We start from the raw sequence: 8,980 nt of genomic DNA, 5'->3' as shown, positions 1-8,980 counted from the left end.
GGCTTTGGAAAAACATACTCACATACTCCCCTAGTACATCTGAAAATAATGAGTTCTTCCTGAATCTCCAAGTACTCTTTGTGTATTTTCCAGTCACCTGGTAAATTCTGTAACAATTCAGTACATATGAAGCCCTATGATAAATACAGGGTATGTGAATAAGGAAAGGCTGGCCTTCACCCACACACAGAGTGCAGGAGAAATAGGCACTTAATGCCCATCAGCAGATGAGTGGATTAGAAAACTGTGGTACATCTACACAATGGAATACTATGCTGCGGTAAAAAAAAAGGAACTCTTGCCTTTTGCAACAGCATGGATGGAACTGGAGAGCATTATGCTAAGTGAAATAAGCCAGTCAGAGAGGGATAGATACCACATGATCTCACTCATTTGTGGATTATAGAGAACAACATAGACTGATGAAAAGGGACAGACCCAAAGATGGAGAAACAGCAATCAGGCTATCAATCCCCAGAAGGGAAGTAGGGGAGGGCGGGGGTGAGGGGAAGAGATCAACCGAAGGACTTGTATACATGTATATAAGCCAAACCAATGGACATGGACAACAGCGGGATGGGAGCATGAGTGTGTGTGCGGGGGGAGGTTGAGGGTTAATGGGGGCGGGGGGGGAGGAAACATTTGTAACACCTTAACTAATAATAAAAAAAAAAAAGCAAAAAAAAAAAAAAAGAAATAGGCACTTAAATAAATGGTTGTTATAAAATAACCATTTTTAAAAAACGGAGCAGACTAACTTTTATACTGATTCTTTCGAGGCCTATGTCTGTGAAATCATCCCTGACCCCCAATCAGTTATATTCTCTTTATCTTTGGTTAACAGTCTACTTTGTATTTCTATGCCACTCACCATACTTTTTTTTGGTCCTGTGTTCATTTTTCCTACCAGCCTGTGTACATCTCGGGAACAAGATCTATGTCTAATTCACTTCTTAAAGCTCTGGGTCCTGGAAAAATTCTAGATACACAGAAATGTTGAGTGTGAAACAGTGTCATTCTCAGCCTGTGCAAAGATATATATTCAAAGATGTTCATTGCAATGCAATTTATAATAGTGGAAATTTAGGAACCTGGTTGCCACCTGTTAGAGATCTGTTTAAGTACAAATAAATGTACATTATTCAGGCATTAAAATTATTAAATAGACCAATATTGTTGATATCAAAAGATGTCCTTAGGAAATTTTGAGTGAAAAGGAGATTATAGGATAGTAGATTATTATATATGCACAATTATACATATTTAACTATGTGTCCATAAGCCTCAAAGTATTGTCATTAAACTCTTCACAGAAGTTTATCTGAGGAGTGGGATTCTGTGTGTTCTTAATTTCCTTTTGTATGTTTTTCCAACTTAAAATTTTTTTCAATGAATAAAAGTTATTAAAAGCAATGGGCGCACCATGCAGTGTGCAGATGATATTTTACTGATTGTACACTTGAAACCTGTACCCCAATGAATTCAGTAAAAAATTAAACAACAACATAGATTTAAAAAATTCCATCAAAATCTGACTGCACAGACATTCCTGTAGATGGCCAAACCTTAGTTTAGGCAGCACTCATTGATAGGCATGTCTGCAGGAGGGGACAGAAACGCCCATTTTGGAACCATGTTTTACCACCAGTGTGACAAAGATGTCAATGTTTGGAGTCCTCAGGGTAGGATTCAACAAATTGAATATGCAATGGAAGCTGTCAATCAAGGTTTAGCGACAGCTGGTCTGAAATAAGAAACCCAGTGCAGTGTTGGTTGCATTGAAGAAAGCACACTCAGAACTTGGAGCTCACCAGTGAAAATTCTCCATGTTCACATATAGGTATTTCAATTGTGGGACTTACTGCTGGCGCTAGACTGTTGTGTAATTTTATGCTCCAGGAGTGTTTGGATTCCAGATTTGTGTTTGACAGACCTCTTTCTGTGTCTCCTCTTGTGTCTGTAATTAGAAGCAAGACCCAGATGCCAACACAAAGATATTGCCAAAGACCATATGATATTGGGCTGCTTGTTGCTGGTTATGATGATATGGGCCTTCTTGTTTTCCACACCTGTCTATCTGCTATTTTGACAGCATATCTGTGTCCATTGGAACTCATTTTCAATCAGCTCATGCTTACTTGGACAGACATATGTCTGAGATTATGGAATGCAATTTGAATGAACTGGTTAAGCATAATCTGCATGCTTTAAGAGAGACACTTCCTACAGAACAGGACCTAACTACAAAGAGTGTTTCCATTGGAATTGTTGGTAAGGACTTGGAGTTTATGACTTATAATAATGACAATAATGTGTCTCCATTCCTGGAAGACATTGAAGAAAGGCCACAGAGAAAGCCACAGCCTGTTCAGCCTGCTGATGAACCTGCAGAAAAGGCTGATGAACCAATGGAAGCTCCATTCTATATGTGTATTATCAAATGTGTAAGAACACAGGAACATGTACTGATAATAATAATCTATACTTTGAACCCAAAGATGCAGTGGTGAAATGGTATGTTTTAGGAATCAGAACATATGTGAGTTCTTTCCAAGCACCTTCACTGAAACCATGTAATAGGAAACATTTTTACTTTGAGGGGGTCTATATAATCATTTTCTAGAAAATATAGTTATATGTACTTATGTTTTTATATGAAGAACATAGTGTCTTTGTGATTTTAAAGACAATGGTGAAATAAAATTGTTTCACCTGCTGGGATAAAATATGGATGACCCTTTCCTATTATGCGTAGGACAGTCTCCCACAAAAAAGAATGATCTGGCCTCAAGTGTCAACAGTGAAGTTGAAAACATCTATCAGAATTAACCTCATAAGGTTCTGTACTACCATCTGGTGGTTAGAGAAGGACTCACACCTTCCAAGTAGCTCCAGAAGAAATTCAGATGATTGAAGTAGGGCCTCAGAAATAAAATGTGAGGCCATAAGATGGATAGCTTTAGTTTGATCGTGAGGCAAGGGAAGAGTAAGGAAAATTTGTGATTGATAGGGTCTGTGATGATATTACTAAGACTAATATTTGGTTGTGAGGCTTGCATTTTGTATTTGTAAACATTACATTAATATTTTCAATTTCCTTGTGACTCTAGAGACCCAGGATAACTATGTGCTGAGGCAAGAAGGGCATCATTTGCAGGGCCTAGGCTTTCTTATTTGACCCCACCTTTCTTACTCTCAACCTGAAGGCCATGCAGAAACAACTTTATTATTGTTCTGCTCATCAGTTTTACCTATCTTTTTTTACCATCCAGTTTTCTTTTTCTAATTATTTCTTACTACTGAGTGACCCACCTGATAGCCATGTCTCATGCTCCTCTTCACTGCTCTCAACGGAGTGTGGGCCACTGCTTACTTTCCTGCCTGCTGGTCACTTCCAGAAGGCCTATTTCTCTCACCTCTAAAAAAAAATGCATCTCTTTTCCAACAAGTGTAGGAGCCCTTATTTATTATGCAACCCTTATTTCCTTTTGGCACTTTCTTTTTAAAAAAGATGTTTTTATTGATTTTAGAGAGAGATGAAGGGAGAGGGAGAGAGAAACATTGATTGGTTGCCTCCAGCACCCACTTTTACCTGGGATCAAACCTGAAACCATGTTCTACTGACCATCTTTACAATCTCTGCGGAGAGTGGACTTTTGGTTGCCTATCTGTTTCTTTTGTTAGGGTAATTGCATCCTCCTGGTTTCTAGTAGTTAAGTGCTTGCACATGATTTTAATTACTTTTGAGTTCCATCATCGCCATAGTTGTTAACGAGTGACAGCTACCAGTGAACATTCCCATTCCTAATGCCTTGGTGAATGTTTCCTTTGGGCTTTCCCATGAAATGTAACGGTCCTATGTGTCTTCTGACTTTGCTTCATTTAACCATTCCAGCATGCTCATCAGACTGCTACCGTTTATTTTATTTTTTCCCCCACAAACTCAAGTATTTCTATTGTTCTCAGTGTGGGCTTTTGATCTCTGTAAGTTTCTAAGAGGCTCCATACTTTTAGTGAGTTTCTTTAGACCAGTGGTTCTCAACCTTGGCTGCACATTAGAATCACCTGGGAATCTTTTTAAAATCCTGATTTCTGGGCCTCATCTTCCGGAAATTCTGTTTCTTTGTTATGGGGTGGGGCCACAACATTAGTAAAAAAGAAACAGAATTTCCGGAGGATGAGGCCCAGAAATCAGGATTTAAAAAAGATTCCCAGGTGATTCTAATGTACAGTCAAGGTTGAGAACCACTGCTTTAGACAGTGAGCTTTTCCAATGCTCTGAGGTCCTAGACCCGTTGTCGGCAAACTGCGGCTCACGAGCCACATGTGGCTCTTTGGCCCCTTGAGTGTGGTTCTTCCACAAAATACCACATGCAGGTGCATGTCCAGTGCGATTGAAACTTCATGGCCCATGCGCAGCAGTCGGTTTTCGGCTTGGGTGAGTCTATTTTGGAGAAGTACTGTTGATATTTGGCTCTGCTGACTAATGAGTTTGCCAACCACTGTCCTAGACAATGCATTAAATCTTATATTCCAAGAATGTGTCCCCAAGACAATGAATTCTTGAATATCCAGTCTTACGTTATAGCTTCCTTTCCCCTCAGCTCCCAGACAAATGATAAGGTATCTTTCTGGGAGGGTCAGGCAGCCAGAATTACTCATCCTTACTAGCTCTGAGTTATAGAGGCTAAATTGCAAGAGAGTGTTACAGAAAGGTTGGGGTCACTCTTTGCTCCCATTCCTACTTCTTGGTGTGGAAATCCTACCACAGCAATGGCAAGATGAAAATATTGGAACCTCAATTGTCCTTGCCTTGCTCCCTTGTAGGGCAGAGTTTCCATGGTAGGAAAGGCAAGCCAAAAAGCTAGAGACTTCTACCCTCACCCAGTGGGTATAGCACTGGCTCAGAGATTTATTTTTTTTCTAGGAGAAAGGGAAGTTCACAATAACACAGCCCTGAAGATCTAACCTAAAGAAACTAATTTTATTTGAAACAGTGTGGGCAAGTTCAAGCCTAAGGGTGTTATTGAAAATAATGGAGATTTTGGTGGTAAGCATTTAAGTGTTACAGGGGTTGGGAATCTTTTTCTGCCAAGGGCCATTTGGATATTTGTAACATCATTGGTAGGCCATACAAAATTCTCAGGTCTGATAAGGCCCGCAGGTCAGATGGGACCTACATTACCTCCCCTGATTTAAGAGGAGACCAATAACTCCATAAGAGCCAAACAGTGAATTGAAACAACGGATTTAGTTTTACCTTAAATGAGGAAGGCTGGTAGTAGAACAGGCTTTGTGTAAAGGTATGCTTAGAATCCAATTTTAAGCATGTCAAGCTTGATGTTTTTAAGACCTCCAAATGGAGGTGTTAAGTAAGCAGGTGTTTGATAATTGGACAGAGGGGTGGGTGAGACATTTCTATTAGGAGTCATCAGAATGCAAGTGGTGTTTAATGCCATGGGGACTAATGACACATTAAGAGAGAGTCTTGATATAGAAGGAAGAAGGAAGATTGAGCCCTTGAAGTATCATTGCATTATGAAAGAGTTCTAACAGAAGAGGAAGAACCAGTAATGCAGAGTGATATAGAAAGTAAAGCAAGAGTATAGTATTCTCAAGTCAAAGTGAAGAAAGTGTTTCAAGGAGGCCAGAGTGATAAAATAATGCTGGTAGGGCAAGGAAGATGATTGAGAAGAAAAAAACTGGATTTAGTAGAGGCCATTGGTAAGTTCTATTTAGTTGTCATCAGGTCCATTATCTATTTGAAATATCAGAACCAGCTTGTAGATTTATTTCTTTCCCACCTCCAATATCTAGTAAACCTGTCCTATCAATTCCATTCCATAACCATTACTCATCACCTACACCGGGGTAAATACCATTTTATATGCTTGCATATGGAAATGAACAAGACTTGGACCCTCTTCTTCAAGAGATTACAGTGGAGAATGTGGTGCATATATACAGTATCTCAAGTAATCCCAACACTTTGATGAGGTGGCATCATTTTATACAGAAAAAAAAATGGAGAGAGGCATTGAATAACCCATCTGAGGTAATACAGCTGGTAAATGGTGGAAGGTCTATGCAAAACCAAGTAGTCTAACTTTCACATTTGTGTTCTTCACCACAACTGTTGATGACTTGCCCTAAATTACAAAAATTGACTTAAATCTACTAATTTATTCCCTCATTTTAAATTACTTTTCCTTCTTGCTTCCCCTTTTTAATGTTTACTGGAATAACTTTTCTAATAAATCCCTTGTGAATCTATGTCTTAGACCAGCTTCTGAGGAACCTAAGACATATTATCTTCCATATTGCTAAAGAACTATAATAGTGCCCTAGCTGGTTTGGCTCAGTGGGTAGAGTGTAGGCCTGTGGATTGGAGGGTACTGGGTTTGATTTCAGTCAAGGGCACATGCCAGGGCTTGATCCCCAGTAGGGGGTTTGCAGAAGGCAGCTAATCAGTGATTCTCTATTCCTCATTGATGTTTCCATCTCCCTCTCCCTCTCCCTTCCTTTCTGAAATCAATAAAAATATATTTTAAAAAAACACAATTGTGATAGTGATATCTCTACATTTTTGATTGATTAATTAGTGTTTGAAATAGTTGTAATGACCAATGAAGTACCAAGCGCCTCAATATCTTGAGATGCATTTTGAGCTATAAGTTAAAATCACATTTATTTTGTTCTTAACTGTGATTTGCCAAAAAAGTCCTTGTTGAATACTCCTGCCAGTGAAGCCCAGATGAGACTATGTCAGCCTATCAATGAGGTTATAATAAAATTTTACTCAAAAACAAAGGAAGAAGAAAGTTGGGAAAGGCACTATCTATCCTATATAATAAGAGAGTGTGCTGGGCTGCATATCTGGCACTTTGGCCAGACGGGTCATGCTGTGCTGTCTGTTCCTAAAACACACAGATAGGAAGGTACTGACATCAGGCCAGGCCTTGAGATATGGTCTCATGGCCCCTTCCCAGCACTCAGGCCTTCTTTCTCAGAAGGCCCGGAAGTCTCATTCCAAATTTGGGAGACAAAAGACTGGGAAAAGTATAAGGGCCCAGAATTTGAAAGGCACATTTTTCTCTGGGACTGCACAGAATTTAATAATAAAATGTAAGGCCATGGAAGTTGGCTGCAGTTCAGCCTTTGCTTTGGCAGGGTGCTAGAACTGTAGTCAGCTGGCCAGCTTAATAAAGGCTCTTAAATTTAAATTCTGAGTCGATGGTCTATCTCGCTGAGTGAACCCATAACAAGAGGAATAAGCTAAATAACTGTTATGCTGTAATGTCACAACTAATCTACAAGTGGTGGATGCTGGGATACAGCCCCTGTGGTCCAGGGGTTCCCAAAGGTGAGGACAGCGTTGGCGAAGAGTGATGGACACAGAGACAGCGTGTAGATAATCAGCATAGTTGGGTTCTCTTTTATTGTCCTGTTACAGCTGTATTTATACCATTTGATCCTATAACCATGCCTCTATAGCAGGGGTGGGCAAACTTTTTGACTCGAGGGACACAATGGGTTCCTAAACTGGACCAGAGGGCCGGAACAAAAGCATGGATGGAGTGTTTGTGTGAACTAATATAAATTCAAAGTAAACATCATTACATAAAAGGGTACGGTCTTTTTTTTTTAGTTTTATTCATTTCAAATGGGCCGGATCCGGCCCGAGGGCCGTAGTTTGCCCACGGCTGCTCTATAGTGACATCATGGTATGTTTTGGGTCCTCCCTTGACTTTTGACAGTTCCTTGTTTCACGTCCATAGTTTCTTATCTGAGCTTTGCCAAAAATCCCATCTCCATCTAGACAGTATTCAGGCTGCCAACTGTTAACTGTCTCTTAATAGAGACCAAAACCTGATGGGTATTCCTCTTTGCCCAGTTGGGCACCTGCCCTCTTGGCAGCTAGACATTCTTTACTTTTGGGTTCACCCCACATAGTCCCTTTCCAGGACAGTTAACATATGGCCATAACAATGGCCTTTAGTATGGGAAACTGAACACTTGCCAGTTACTTCCAAACACTACCAAGGACTGTAGACCAACACAGGTCTACAGCAACTGCTGACAGCTACATTCAAACCTGCAAGAGAATCAAAGGTTAATACAACATATTAATACAATGAAACATAATATTGGCAGCATGGCTGCTTCAGGAGCCAAATTTCATGCTACTAAACATGACACGTGGTAGGGCTATACAAATACCTTTGAGGGTGGGCAACTAAAGTTCACTGTTGACTCTTTCTACACAAAACAAAACTGTTCTGGACTTTCTGGAACCATGTCTATGAGAAGAAGGCATCAGCCACGTCCATCACGTAGGGCATTGCTCTAATGCCATACAGGGTGATTCATGCTCTTGGCTGCAACCAGCACCTGGGAATGTAGCAGGGGAGTCATCTTGCTCAGTTCTCTGCAAGCCATAGTCAGGGCTTGTGTGCGGCGGTTATTCTACTCCTCTCTAGCCGCAAATACAGTCTGAACAATCTCCATAAATGCATTCTGGCACAGAAGAAAGTTGTTTGCTGCACAGAGGCAGCTAACCTCTACACAACTGGGCTTGGATATCTGCCCGGCAAACTGTCTATAAGTTCAATATGCAGCCTCCAGTTCTCCTAACCCAAGGAGGTTTCAGCTAGTCTCTGAATCAGACTTCTTCTCTCTTGGAGAATTTCAAAGTCCTGATGGCTCCCAGGTTCAGGGAGAGTGCTCTTTTCTTTGCCCTTTTGTTAACCTTGTTTATTAGTTACAGGGCCCTGCTATCCTTGTCTTCCCACCAGTCCCCTTTGTGGCAGAGTAACAACCAGGCCTTTTCCAAGGGAGTGCACTGGAAGGGGATATTAGCCCCTCCTCTTCCAGCAGCAACAGGTACTGAACCCTTTCAGTCCATTTGCAAACAGGGAGGTTTTACTAGCTCTATGCAGCTTTCATAGATCTGAGGCTTGCTGCTCTATTTCTGGGGCTG

The 8,980-nt window shown here is 40.6% G+C and overlaps 1 pseudogene; it reads left to right on the top strand.

Annotated features, from left to right (window-relative positions):
- Positions 1–1,633: 1,633 nt before the first annotated feature.
- Positions 1,634–2,510, top strand: LOC102773693 (annotated as a pseudogene).
- The last annotated feature ends 6,470 nt before the right edge of the window (positions 2,511–8,980 follow it).

The sequence above is a fragment of the Myotis davidii genome, unplaced genomic scaffold, assembly GCF_000327345.1.
Source record: "Myotis davidii unplaced genomic scaffold, ASM32734v1 scaffold3314, whole genome shotgun sequence".
Classification (NCBI taxonomy): Eukaryota; Metazoa; Chordata; class Mammalia; order Chiroptera; family Vespertilionidae; genus Myotis; species Myotis davidii.
The sequence above is the reverse complement of the archived record's forward strand: the minus strand, read 5'-3'. Positions and strand labels throughout refer to the sequence as shown.